The sequence below is a fragment of the Camarhynchus parvulus genome, chromosome 27 (assembly GCF_901933205.1).
Source record: "Camarhynchus parvulus chromosome 27, STF_HiC, whole genome shotgun sequence".
In the NCBI taxonomy this organism is placed as follows: Eukaryota; Metazoa; Chordata; class Aves; order Passeriformes; family Thraupidae; genus Camarhynchus; species Camarhynchus parvulus.
The window spans coordinates 1,476,126-1,489,629 of NC_044597.1; the positions used below are offsets into that span (position 1 = coordinate 1,476,126).

Below are 13,504 nucleotides of genomic sequence, written 5' to 3' on the forward strand. Positions count from 1 at the left end.
AGGCCAGAGGCTGGGATGAAAGGGGACATTCTAGAAGGGAAAACTGCCCAACAGCCGAGCCCCCGCAGGGCTCCCGGGATTTGCTCTTGTTCCACTCCCTGTGTGGGTCCTGCTGCCCGCCCTGAGTGAGGGAGGGCTCGGAGCATCCCAGCCGGGCAGGAGGCTGAGCAGGGATTCCAGGAAGCTGGGACAGGTTTTCCCGACACGGTGAGAGGCTGTGCACAGCCAGGGGATCCCGCACACCTGACAGACAGACAGACAAGAGACTCAGGATGTTTCACAACAAGACCCCACATTCTGGCACTCCGACTGCAGAGCTGAAACCCCTGGAGCTGTGTGGGCTCCGTCCCACACTGTTTGTCCAGCTGAGATTTGTTCCAAAGCCCACATCTGCAGTGCTGGGAGCAGAGGGGTTCCCAACGCCTTGTCCTGGAGCCAGCCCTGCTGCTTCACCACAGTGTGAGCAGGGGGTGAGGGCTGAGGAAGGGACCAGCAGTGACAGGGAGATGGGCTCTGGTCAAAGCCCCAGCCCAGGGCAGCCCCTGCAGACACAGCCGGGTCTGACACCCAGGTCACCCCACCCTGCCCAAAGCTGCCTCCCTCAGCCCCTGTGCTGGGGCTGTGCTCCAGGGAACACCAGCCCTGCATGCCTGTCCCTGGGATCCTGTAAACCACGGAATCCCACAATGGTTTGGGTGGGAAGGGACCTAAAACACCACCCAGTGCCACCCCTGCCATGGCAGGGACACCTCCCACTGCCCCAGGGTGCTCCCAGCCCCAATGTCCAGCCTGGCCTTGGGCACTGCCAGGGATGCAGGGGCAGCCACAGCTGCTCTGGGCACCCTGTGCCAGGGCCTGCCCACTCATTCCATCCCAATATCCCACCTACCCTGGCATGGGAAGCCATTCTCCCTTGTCCTGTCAATCCAGGCCCTTGTCTCTACACCCTCACAGGAACAATTCCCAATTCCCAATATCCCATCCATCCCTGCCCTCTGGCAGTGGGAGCCATTCCCTGTGTCCTGTCCCTCCATCCCTTGTCCCCCAGTGCCTCTCCATCTCTCCTTTAGGCCCTGGAAGGGGCTCTGAGCTCTCCTCAGAGCCTTCTCCTCTTCAGGCTGAACCACAGCTCTCTCAGCCTGTCCTCATAGGAGAGGTGTTCAGCCCTTGGCTTCATTGCCCAGCAAGAATCAGTCCCAGCATGATGACAAAGTCTTGTCTAAGAGGCAGCAGCACAGATGTGATGTTGTTCACCTTCCTGCCGTCCCTCTGGACTGGGGAAAGAGAGAAATGGACATGAAAATGGTCATTTATTAATATATTGTGTCATTATTTGTCATATGTATTTATAGAAATGGTCATATTTGGACATATATATGGTCATATTATTCCTATAAATGACTATTTATTCATGTATTATAGCTCTCTGGAAGGTTGGATAGGACTTGGAGCAACCTGGGATAGTGGGAGGTGTCTCTGCCCATGGCAGGGGGGTGGAATGAGATGATTTTTAAGGTCCCTTCCAACACAAACCATTCCATGGTTCCATGATTTACAGACAACTGCCATTTGGGGCAGAGGAGACTTTGAAACCCAAGTAAGCCACTGAATTTGTGCCCTCATCCTGTGGCCTTTAAAAATTGCTAACTGGAATAATTCTTACGATCAAACCTGCCTGTACCCAGCCTGCCCAGTGAGTGCTGTGCTCTGCTGTGGAAGGAACAAAGCAGATGTGGGGAATAACCCCAGTGCTGTCCAACACGAGAGCCCTGCAAAGCTGGGAGGCTGCAGCCTGGCGAGGATCAGCCTCTTCTCCCAGGAAACAAGTGATGGAGGAATGGCTCAGGTTGTGCCAGGGGAGGTTCAGGTTGGATATTAGGGAAAAGCTATTCCCAGAAAGGGTTAGCTTTGGCCAGGACAGTGGTGCAGCCACCATCCCTGGAGTGTTTGAAAAACACGTGGCTGTGGCATTTCATGCCATGGTTTAGTGGTGACCATGGTAGTGGTGTGGGGTTGGACTTGATGATCCTAAAGGTCTTTTCTGCCATGAATGATTCTGTGATTTTGTGAAGTGCTGCCACAACCCTGCAGTGGAAGCTCAGCCACCAGTTTGCTCAGCTGAAACACAAAGCCAAATTCCTTTTTTCCAGGTGTCTTGCCTGCAACAAGTCGTGGGTAGTTTTGGAATGACCTGCACACCTCAGCTTGGAATCCCAGCAAGCCTGGGAATTTTTATACCTGCACACCTCAGCTTGGAGTCCCAGCAAGCCTGGGAATTTTTATACCTGCACACCTCAGCTTGGAGTCCCAGCAAGCCTGGGAATTTTTATACCTGCACACCTCAGCTTGGAGTCCCAGCAAGCCAGGGTGGCTTTTGGACCCTGCCTGGCACTTCTCAGCTCGGCTGTGTGTGACATTAGCAGCAAGCTCATAGTGAAATCACAGTGGGATGTGACCAGAGCAGCTATCTAGGGACAAAGTCCTCTTTGTACACAGAGCAGAACCTGCAGGGAATGTCAATGCTGGCCCCTCCTGCTGCTGAAATACTCCATGGAGGATGAAAACTCCATAAATGCTGTGCACAGGCATCTCCATTGACTTCCCATCCCTCATCTCTACACATCAGCAAAGACAAAGCCCCTTGAGATGCTGGTCACAAAACCCAGCACACTTTTCCTTCCCTCTATCTACATAGATCAAAGTGCTAATGAGTAACTGTTGTACTTGGGACATGTTTTTGACAAATGGGTACAAAGAGTTGAACTAGAACCAGCTCCCTTAGAAGAAAGTATTGCTCATTTTGGATTAAGAGTCATCAGTTTAAAAAAAAGAGTATTCAATCAAATAGAAATATCAACTTCTCAACTTCTCAAAATTCATGAACCTGATCTTTACAAACTATATATTAACAATTCCTTTTCAAAAAGCAGTATTTGAATTTTCCATTTACTGCTTAATTATCAGAACTGGGGCTTAGAAAGAAACGCGCCACATGTCTTTTGTAATATTCTGACAAAGATTTGGGGCTTATTCTCTAATACACTCCTAAGTATCTGAAGTGAGTGACATCTGTTTCTGGTGAACCTGTGACTCCCAGAAAATTGATTTTTAAGGAGCTGAGTTTGGAAATCTGCTAAGGAATCATCACAACCAGAGAACCCCTGTAATCTACAAGAAAAAGAACACTCAAATTCCTTAAAATGAATAAGGAATTTGTACTTTTGATAATCTCAGCTTTGTCTTCCCAGTGCTCATTTCCTCTTTGATAAAGGCAGTGCCACTGCCTCTGCAGCAGAATCTGATCAAAACTCAGCTCCGCGTAAGTCGGTCAGAGGAGCACTGAAATCCCCAGCTGAGCTCGCAGCAGAGAGGGAAAATTCGATGTTTACTTGCTCCTCGTGCCCATAAATGAGCAGCCCGAGGGGCTGTGGCCCCGCTGGCCGTGCCCTCTGCTGCTCCCCACAGGAGAGCCCTGCCTGCCGTGTGTTTCCTGCGATAGCCCCGCGCCGAGAGCCCGGAGCAGAACTCGCTCAGGAGCACAAGCGGCTGCAGCGGGTGTTGGCAAACACAAGAGGAAGCTGTGCAGCAGAGTATTCCCTGCAGGGCCAGTCTCTGATTAATTGGAACTGCTTGGCATTCAGAAGAGCTGATGAAAAACTTTGGGAAGCCATTGAGGCATTTTCACTGGCACAAGCACTTGGGAGGGATCACATCTATGTCATGCAACTGAGATTAGAATTGGAATCAAACCCATTCTACAAAGGCCTGAATTTGTTTGTTTTCATACACCCCACCCCAGGGAGATGGAACCAGCCCATTTCCAATGCCAGGATTCATTTCTCTTACAGAAGCATGAATATCCCAAGACATTCTCTCACAGAATCATGGAGTATCCCAAGCTGGAAGAGACCCCCAAGGATCATCCAGACCAACCCCTGGCCCTGCCCAGACACCCCAACAATCCCACCCTGGGCATCTCTGGGAGCATTGTCCAAACATTCCTGGAGCTCTGGCAGCCTTGGGGCTGGGACCATTTTCTGGGGAGCCTGGGCAGTGCCCAGCACCCTCTGGGGGAAGAGGTTTCTCCTGATCTCCAACCTAAAGCTCGCGGACACAGCTTCACATTGACCCTCTCTGCAAAGTCTTTCAAGCAGCAGACAAACACTCACATGCCAACATCACACACTTTTAAAACCTTGGGCTGCATTACCCACAGAGGAGCAGCAGCAGCACTGGGCTGCTCTGATAATTGTGCTCTTGACTTGCCCTGACACACACCTTGCTTGAGGTGACGTTATGCAAGGGGATAAAATGACCCACTCATTGTAAAATCTACCCATCTAGGTGACTTCAGCTCTTTCTCAATAGGAAAGATACAAACATTACAAACCTACACCCACTGAGACACATGTATACAGAGAGAGGATATTTATATATTTCTATAGTATATTTATGAAATATCAGCACCTCAGCACTTCAGTCAGTGCACCTGACAGAGACAGAGCCTAACGGCTGAATTTCTAGTATATGTCTTTATTCATTCTATATCTATCTATCTATCTATCTATCTATCTATCTATCTATCTATCTATCTATCTATCTATCTCTATGACCTTTAAGGTCCTTTCCAAGCCAAACCATTCTCTGATTCCATGGTAAGGAAGGAATTCTTCCCTGTGGAAAGGACCTGGCACAGGGTGCCCAGAGCAGCTGTGGCTGCTCCTGGATCCCTGGAAGTGTCCAAGGCCAGGCTGGACAGGGCCTGGAGCAGCCTGGGACAGTGGGAGGTGTCCCTGCCATGAGAGGGGTGGGACTGGATGGGTTTTCCATCTCATTTTGGTTTCCATCCCAGACAATTCCATGTCTCTATGATACCTATACACAACAGGTAAAGAACAAAAGAAAAGCAGTTACCATTTGTTTTATATGGAAATGAAACCAAGGAACTAAGAAATTTGTCAAGGATCATAAATCAGTTGCAGAATCGGAAATTAAAGCAAACTAATTAAAGCAAACTCTTTGGTTTGGACAGGAAAGTGCTCTGAGATCAGTTGATAAGAGTGGAATAAAGCACTAATACTCCTAAAGCAACATCTTCACTCTGTGCTGTCCAAACAGCTGGAAGAAGTGAGTTTTTCCAGTGTAACTGCAGGAACTCTGTGTGCAATTCCCCTCCTGTTTCCTTTCCAGCAGCCCACAGCAGCTCACAGGCTGCAACACGAGCCTGTCCCACAAGCTCCTTACCTTGTGTTCACTCAAGGGTTAATGAGTTTGCAAGTTACAAAGCCTGCTGTGTCTTGTGTGGGAGTAAATGTCATATCCCACTGCACAGGGTATTTATAGCACAGCACTATTTGGGAAGTGAAACTTTTGAATGGTGAAGTTTTCAAGCAGTTGCTTCAGGATGAATTTCTGAGGAAGAGAACAGCCAAGAGCCTGTTTGTCACACTGGCTCAAGGTGGCTCCAAAAGTCACAGTGAGAGCAGCGGGGTCTGAGTGGGACCACCTCAGCTCTGAGAGCTCCAGTGTCCACTCACAGAGGGGGTTTGTGCAGCTGGCACACCAATCCCATATCCCCGCTGGAAGATGGAGTGCTGCTCTGTCATCCTCCCCACAGGACCTGCTGGAGGAGCTCTTCTCATGGGTAAGGCACCCAACGTCCCCTGGGAGGGTCACCCTCCACACAGGCTCTCCAGTGTAGCTGCCATGGCCACACACCAAACTCCAACACACCTGAAGGAGGGGACACCTCGACCCAAGAACAGACTCTGGGAATGCCAGCACATAAAGCATGGTGGCCCCAGCCCTCCTGTGCCCCAGCTCAGCAGCACCCATGAGGGCAGGACCTCAGCTTCCAGGAGACGGATTAGAACAGGATAGAGTGGGCTGGAGTGACAGGGTGGCAAAGTGGTCAGAATTCTCTTTTTTAAAATGGGGACACGTCCCTGGGATTGGTGGGATGATGCTGGAGATGAGCCAAGGTGGAACAAGCTGTCTCCATCTCTGGATCCAGACTGAAGCTGCCAAAGCCTGCTTAGCTCAAGTCCTTTTATTGTAACTTGCTGCTCTTGGCTCACACACACCAAATGTGGAGTAACAGATCAGGAGCTCCCAGCTAAGAGCTTTTCCTGACCAGTGGTCCCAGAGTGGATCACCATCATCAATCCAGGCAGGAACAAAAGGTTTCTGTGAGGCTGTGGGTGCTCTCTGAACTGTAACTGCAATCACAGAAGTAGGTCTTGACACTACTGGGGCACCCAAAAGGAGGACACTGAATATTTTGCAGCAATTATTAATGCAGCTATTTGCGCTAACTCTTCAAACCAAGTACAGATACGCCCTGTGCTATTTCCATAAACAGGAGCACAGCTGTATTTGCATTCTCTCCATGTGTGCTGGTGCTCAGAGCTACTTGTGGGTTTGATTGCCACAACAGAAACCCGTAGGAGCCCCTGAACCAAGACGGAGGGACAGGGCAGGGCCGGGAGGGACAGGGCAGGGCCCGGACGGGCAAAGCAGAGCCCAGAGGGGCAGGGGGACCTGAACCAGAGCCGGGAAGGGCAGAGCAGAGCCCGGACGGGCAGGGCAGAACCGGGACGGGCAGGGCAGAGCCGGGACGGGCAGGGCAGAGCGGGCCCAGCGCCGCTGCAGCTCCGGTGGGTGGCACAGGCGGGGCTCTCACCCCGCCCCAAGCCCTGCTGGGGCTGCAGAGCTGTCGGGAGCTCGGAGCGGTCAGGACGTGCTCCTGCTGCTCTCAGCTGAAGGGCTCTTCCCATCTCCGAGCTGTACCTGTGCCGTGACCGTGCTCACTGACTGCAGCGTCATTGTTACACCCATCACACTCCATCCGTGCCTTCCAGACATCCTCTACAGCTCCAAGAGTGACAAACCTCTCTGCCAGTAAAACTGAGACCACCGACTCATTTCACACCATTTAACCACAAGAGAAAAGCAGAGTGCTCTGGATTTCAGTGTTGAACCTGGGCTTGTGACAAGCTCCACGTGTGCTTTTCTCAATCCTGTCCCCCTCCTTTCCTCCCTCATCCCCAACAACTACAGAACATAACTCCAATGGAAAGTGTGGCTTGCTCAAACCCACAACATGGGTATTAAGGTCTTTTTTATTTTGTCAAAAAACTTTATTTGCTCTTCTTTCCATTGTGATAAAAATATCAAGGTCATAAATACCCCTAAATGTAACACCACAATCACCTCAACTACTCTGGTAAAAATAACCTCAGATTTTCAAAGGAAAATTATGTCAAATGATGTGACCAGCTATTGTCACAACTCCTACCTCACTTCAAGGTTTCTTTCAGCTTGGATTAGGAAGAAATGCTCCCCTGGGAGGGAGGTGAGGCCCTGGCACAGGGTGGCCAGAGCAGCTGGGGCTGCCCCTGGATCTTTGGAAGCGTCCAAGGCCAGGCTGGACAGGGCTTGGAGCAGCCTGGGACAGTGGAAGGTGTCCCTGCCATGGCAGAGGAACTTTCAGGTCCCTTCCCACCCCAACCAGTCTCTGACTGTGTAAGGATGATTCTTTCTCATGGATGTTGGAGGTTCTGTGGATCCCAGGCTCTGTGACTCTAACACGTTCTGCCCAAACACGAGAGCACACAGAACATGAACCCAAAACTCAACTCTCTCCCTACACCCAACCCAGAGCTGCTCCAGGGAGGACTGGAAACCACCTCCATCTACCAGCTCTCTCCTTGGAGGGCTGAGGGCTTTAACCAATTCCACAAGTTCTGGAGTAACCTGCAGAAAATCCTGTCGACTACAACACATGAGGTGTGACAGTGACCTACTGTGATGGGCTCTTTTAACTCAGGGTTCATAGCCAGAGTGAAATGGGCAACAGGGGACTCTTCTGCAACACAGAACATACAATCATACAGGTTAGAAACAACCTCTAATATCATTGAGTGCAACCAACACTCAATCATCAACTGACACACCAGAATCCTCCTATGAAAGAGCTGTTGGAAGTTACAATTTCTATCCAAACGGTGCAAGGAGTTTGAACAAGAGGCCCCTGTGCAGAGCCAGTGTATGCTGAAGGTGAGGGATGTGGGATCTTGCTCCTTCCCATTCCAAGGCTGCTCCAAGCACCATCCCTGTGGTTCTCACACACACACACTCTGCCAGAGCTGTGAATCATTCCCTGCTCCTGTGTCACACAAGGAGTCCAAATCCAGAAGGAATAAGCACTGGATGAAATCCTTCCCTGGGAGGCTGGGCAGGCCCTGGCACAGGGTGCCCAGAGCAGCTGGGGCTGCCCCTGCATCCCTGGCAGTGTCCAAGGCCAGGTTGGACGGGGCTTGGAGCAGCCTGGGATAGAGGAAGGTGTCCCTGCCACAGCAGGGGTGAAACTGGACGGGCTTTAAGGCACCTTCCCATCAAATCCAATCCATGTTTCTATGGCTCTCTAAGTTCATCACAAACCTTTCTTGAAAGCTCTGAAACTACCTCTGAAATGTTCTATTTGCCATGGCTCCCCCATCTCACTGAGTCAAGGACCAAGTCATTCACACCCACCCTTTCCTTTAGTGTCAAAGCAAAACATAACCGTACTTGGGCAAAGTATAAGCCGAATAATAAAGCGTAATTTACTGGGGAGATCAGAGTTATCATAACTAATACCACTTGAAAATCTCCCCACAGCAGGACTGACACCTCCCATTCCCCACCACCGGTAGGAGCGCCGGCATTGGGGGACACACTCCTGCGGCCCTTCCCTTCTCATTTCACCAGGAAAGGGCGACAGAGTCTTAGACAAGGAAAAAAAAAATCAGTAGAACGTCTCAGCTTCCGGAGGCAAGAGCAATGTAATGGGCGACTCTCTGGAGCGGCTCCTGACAGGGAAAACGCGCTACTGCGGCACTGAAGTACCTCTGAGGGGGCTCCGAGGTGGCCCCCACACACCTGTCACCCCCTGCCCGAAGGAACCGAGGGACACGGCGGGGCCCGGACCGGCGAGAGCCACAGCCAACATGGCGGACGACCGTGAGGGGACCGGCGGCCGCTCCCGACCCCGCCCCCTTTGCCGAACGCGCATGCGCAACGCGACGGCGCCCGGAGAATCGCGGGGCGGGGCCTACTTGGCAGAAAGTCCCGCCCACTTCTGGGAAACCCAGCCGGCCGGGGCCCGGGGTGCCGGGGCAAGGACCGCGCGGTGATTGGGCGCGGTGGGAGTAGGGGGGCGGGGTTATACGGCGAGACGGGGCGATGATTGGCTGTGCGCATACAGGGGGCGGGACCATGGCTGGGTGCCGCCTGTCAGTGAGCGGGAGCTGCCGTAGAGGCCTGAGGGGCCGCGCCGGGCTGTGCCGGGCGGGCTGAGCAGAATCGCGCCGGGCTGGACCGGGCTGGACCGGGCTGGACCGGGCTGAGCCGGGCTGAGCCGGGCTGAGCCGAGCCGAGCCGAGCCGAGCCGTGCCGTGCCGTGCCGTGCCGGAGCGGTAGGTGCGGGCCCGGCCACCGCCGCGGAGACGGGATGCGGGTCCTGGGTGCGACGTTCGGGCTGGGAGCCGAGGGGTGCATCTGCCCGGTGGGGCCTGGCGGAGCTTCCGCGGCTGCCGGCGGGAGCAGCGTGTGAGGAGCCCCGGCCCGGCCGGCGGCTCCGAGCGGGTGATGGGCTCGCCGGGCCCCGCCGCCGCCGCTCCCTTCGCTGCGCTGTGTGTGGGTGTTCGGAGCTGGATGTCACTGCTGCCCGGCACGTCCTCGAGTCTGCGGTGCCCCGAGCTGCCGGTGCCCCTCAGCGCCCCGAGCTGCCGGTTCCCGGGGCTCCCGGTGCAGGGACTTGGCTGATCCCTGGCCCTGGAGAGGGGAGAAGGAGGGAGGGATGAGCTCAGCTCATCACAACACAACCGAGCCGGACCTTAATTCACCTGAATTCCTTTTCACCCCCAGCGTCCCTTTAGCACAACAAAATGCCTAACTCCTTTTTTTTTCTTTTTTTCCTTTTTTTTTAATTTTCTGGCAAAAGGTTAATATGTTTCTTTGCTGATTAATGAGTTGTTGCTGTGGTTGATCTCAGATGCTTCCTGTCAGCTTTAACTGGTTACATTAGAAACATGTGTTGAGTGCTCTGCACATGGACGCCGCAGCAGTCTGAAACCAGCACCTATAAACAAAGTCTGAATTTCTTTTTCAGCTGGCTTTCTGAATGCTTTTATGAGTAATAATTCACGCTTCTGTGCTGTGGCATTAGTGATAAGAATAGCTGAATTGAGTGTGTCTGTAGTGAGCTGCTTTAGTGCATTTTACCTCAGTTGATGTCTGTTAATTGGCACGGCCACCGGATTCCTTGGGAATGAGTCACTTGCTATTAACTATTAAATTTTAACTGTATTAAGAGACTGAATCTTGTAGAGCACTGTGAAGGAGCATAACAAACAAACATAACTGAAAACCTAAAGGGTTTGTGGGCCCTGATCCAATGCCACTGGAGTTAATGAACTTGAAGTTAATGAGTCTGTCCTGAGTTTTCTTTCTGTGTTAAATGGGAAAGGGTAGAGCTGAGCTGTTGAAGCAGTGATGAGGTGCTGAATTATTATTATAATTGCCAAGAGGATGGAGGGAAAGTGGCCATGAATCAGCTTTCCTTCTGTGACTTTTGACCTTTGCTGGCAAGTGTCAGATGTGTTGGTGGAGACAGAGAGATCGAGGCCCGGAGGACAGAGAGATTTCCAGGTTCTGAGATGAGCAGATGGCTGGGAGTAAAAGAGCCCTGAGCTAGGAAGGGGTCTGGAGATGCTGGGAGAGGGAGATGAGGATGCATGGATGGACAGACACGTGGGAATTGCATCTGTAGGAGAGTGGGCTTTGCTGATCAGGGTTTAGTGAAGAAAATGAACCTTGTCTTGCCTAAAGGCAGTTCTGTTCCACTTTTCCTCATGTCTCATGAGAGTCTGCTCAGGCTGGACAGTTAGAAATCACCCCAATCAGTTCACATTATGATTTTATATTCACAACTGAATTAGCAGGACCAATCATAAATTAAGATAATGTAGAACTGCTTCTATCAATACTAAACTTAACTAAACTTTTGGGTTGTTTTTGCAAGTAAGGAATCCTAGCCTTACTGCTTCCCCATGGATTTACATGGATTTTATAAATATGATTGAAATGTAAAGCTGCAAAGCAGTGTAAAGGGACAATTGGTGACAGCCTGGCTCCACCTGCTTGGGCAGAATTGATTTTCAGGTGTGTCTGTGGTGGCTGCTGGAAGTTGTCCCTTTAGGTGCTTTATTGTATCATTTTGTTGTAGTTTAGGAAATAACTTCATGAGTGGGCTGTCAAAGCCATGCTGTTGTTAAGTGGCCTGAGAGCTCTGTGAGAACAGCTGGGAAGCAAATCCTTATCAGGCTGAAGTTTGTTCTGATTATTTCTGTTCTCCTTGTTTACAAAGAGGTTGGGAAAACCTGCTCATTGTCGGAGTGAATGGGCTTGTGGCAGTGTTTGTAAACTCTGGGCAAGATATCTTTGTTCAGCAGCATGAAAAGAATTGTCCAGGGGTGAGCTGTGCTCGGGCTGTCCTCGAGGAAATGAGGATAAAGGTGTGTTTGGGTGCTTGTAGAAATCTGCTGATAATTAAACCCAGTCAAATATTTCCCTGCAGATTTTGTAACCAAACTATTGCAATATCTTAATGTCTGGTAACTAAAAAAAAAATCAACTCAGGCTCATTATCCTGGTGTTTACAGTAAACAACACCAGTGGCTGAAAGAGGATTTGGGAGTATTTACTATCAAACCACTTTAAAGAACATGTTTACACACTGCCTATCGTGTGTAATGTGACGTGCTCCTCCATGGGGCTGATAGTGCAGTGCTTCAAACAGGGACCTTGTGGTGCTCTGGGGAGAAGGTTTTCAGCTTTCCCTGGTGTTTCTCTGTGGATCCACGCGAGAGGGGATTGTGCACGAGCCCCTGGAATGGCTGGATGGGTCACAGTGGTTATGGAAGGGGGGGTGAAGGCTGAGAGCTCCCTGGAATAGCAACTGCTGCTCTGACTCACCAGGATTTTAATCAGTCAGGCATTCTATTTATTTTCACTTTGGAGCTCTTAGATACACAAGAGAAGTCTTTCTTTTCCCCCACCCTTAGACATGGTCACTTAAAGCAGCATTAAATGTGTTTTGAGGTTTGGGGGGGCTGCTGAGTGCTACAGTTGGTTTTTTTCAGTCCCTTCTGACACAAACTGAAACTTGTCCTGCTGACAGCTCTGAGCAGTTTAAATCTCCACCCAGGCCTGGGCTACAGTAACAGGCCTTAAACTGCCTCAGCCAAAACCGGAACTGTCTGAATTTCAGTTCCATCTGAAACGTGTGCGGGCCAGGGAGCCCAGGGCTGCCATCCATGAGGCAGGGATGAGAGAGGAGCCCAGGGATGGACGGCAGTGGTGCCCAGGGTCTGAAGGGCTTGTACAAACAATTATGGAATGGTTTGGGTTGGAAGGGACCTTGGAGTTCATCCAGTTTCACCCCCTGCCATGGACAGCTTCCACTGTCCCAGGTTCTCCAAGTCCTGTCCAACCTGGCCTTGAATCCTTTAATTTATTTATTTATTTATATTTTATATATATCTATCTATATGTATGTATATATCTAAAGTATGTATCTAAAGTGTATATATATATATACATGTCTGTGGCCCCAAACCAGATTTTTAATGTGATCCATCCGTATAATAAGTATAATATTTTTTAAATTTTTTTTTCCTTTGGAAGATCCTGCTCCTTGACAAGGTTTGGTGGCTTTGCACAAGGATTTTGTGGCTAATACCCTGTGTAGGTTCTTTTGGCTACAGACTTGGCACTTTCTGCCATACTCACTGACAGCTGTTAGGACTGGAAGGTCCCCAAAAGGTGTGTAGGGTTCTTCTCAGTTGCCATTCCCTGCTCTAGTGATGCAGAAATTCCTGGCTCTTCCCAGCTGTTGCTTTGTTGTGGTGGTCAGCAAAGCAACATGGCTAAAAATGCTCCTTGTGTTTGATCAAACCAGCAGCAGCTGCAAAGGCAACCTGAGTTAGTGCTCTGTGCACAGAACTCCTGTCCATAAGGAAGTGGGAAACCTCACTGAGACAACATAATTTTTTCTCTTGTTCTTCTTTGCTTTCAAACTAAATGTCAGTGTGAAACTGCTGCTGAATGGGTGCACTCAGACGAGAAGAAATCTCCATTCTGTGAAGTTGACTTAGGAAACCTTACATATATTTTAAAGCTCTTTCCCAAGTCTTTTTTGACCAAATGTGTGGGCTGATCCACAAAACATTAACTGAAATTCCCCAAAAAGCCATTGTCCAGGGGGATTGGAGGCAGGCACACCAACCAGGATCCCATATTATGGTGCCCGGGGGGATTGGAGGCAGGCACACCAAGCAGGATCCCATATTATGGTGTGCTGGGGATTGGAGGCAGGCACACCAAGCAGGATCCCATATTATGGTGCCCGGGGGGATTGGAGGCAGGCACACCAACCAGGATCCCATATTATGGTGTGCTG

The 13,504-nt window shown here is 50.7% G+C and overlaps 1 protein-coding gene across 3 annotated transcripts in view; it reads left to right on the forward strand.

Moving 5' to 3' along the window:
* The first annotated feature begins 9,293 nt into the window (after nucleotides 1-9,293).
* MAP3K14 (mitogen-activated protein kinase kinase kinase 14) overlaps nucleotides 9,294-13,504 on the forward strand; it is a 28,806-nt gene continuing 24,595 nt past the window's right edge. For 2 of the 3 annotated variants that reach the window (XM_030966483.1, XM_030966485.1), the window contains exon 1: nucleotides 9,294-9,458. The gene's annotated coding sequence lies outside the window, so the exon portion shown is untranslated. Of the gene's footprint in view, nucleotides 9,463-13,504 lie in introns of all 3 variants that reach the window. The other variant, XM_030966484.1, reaches the window with a different exon arrangement.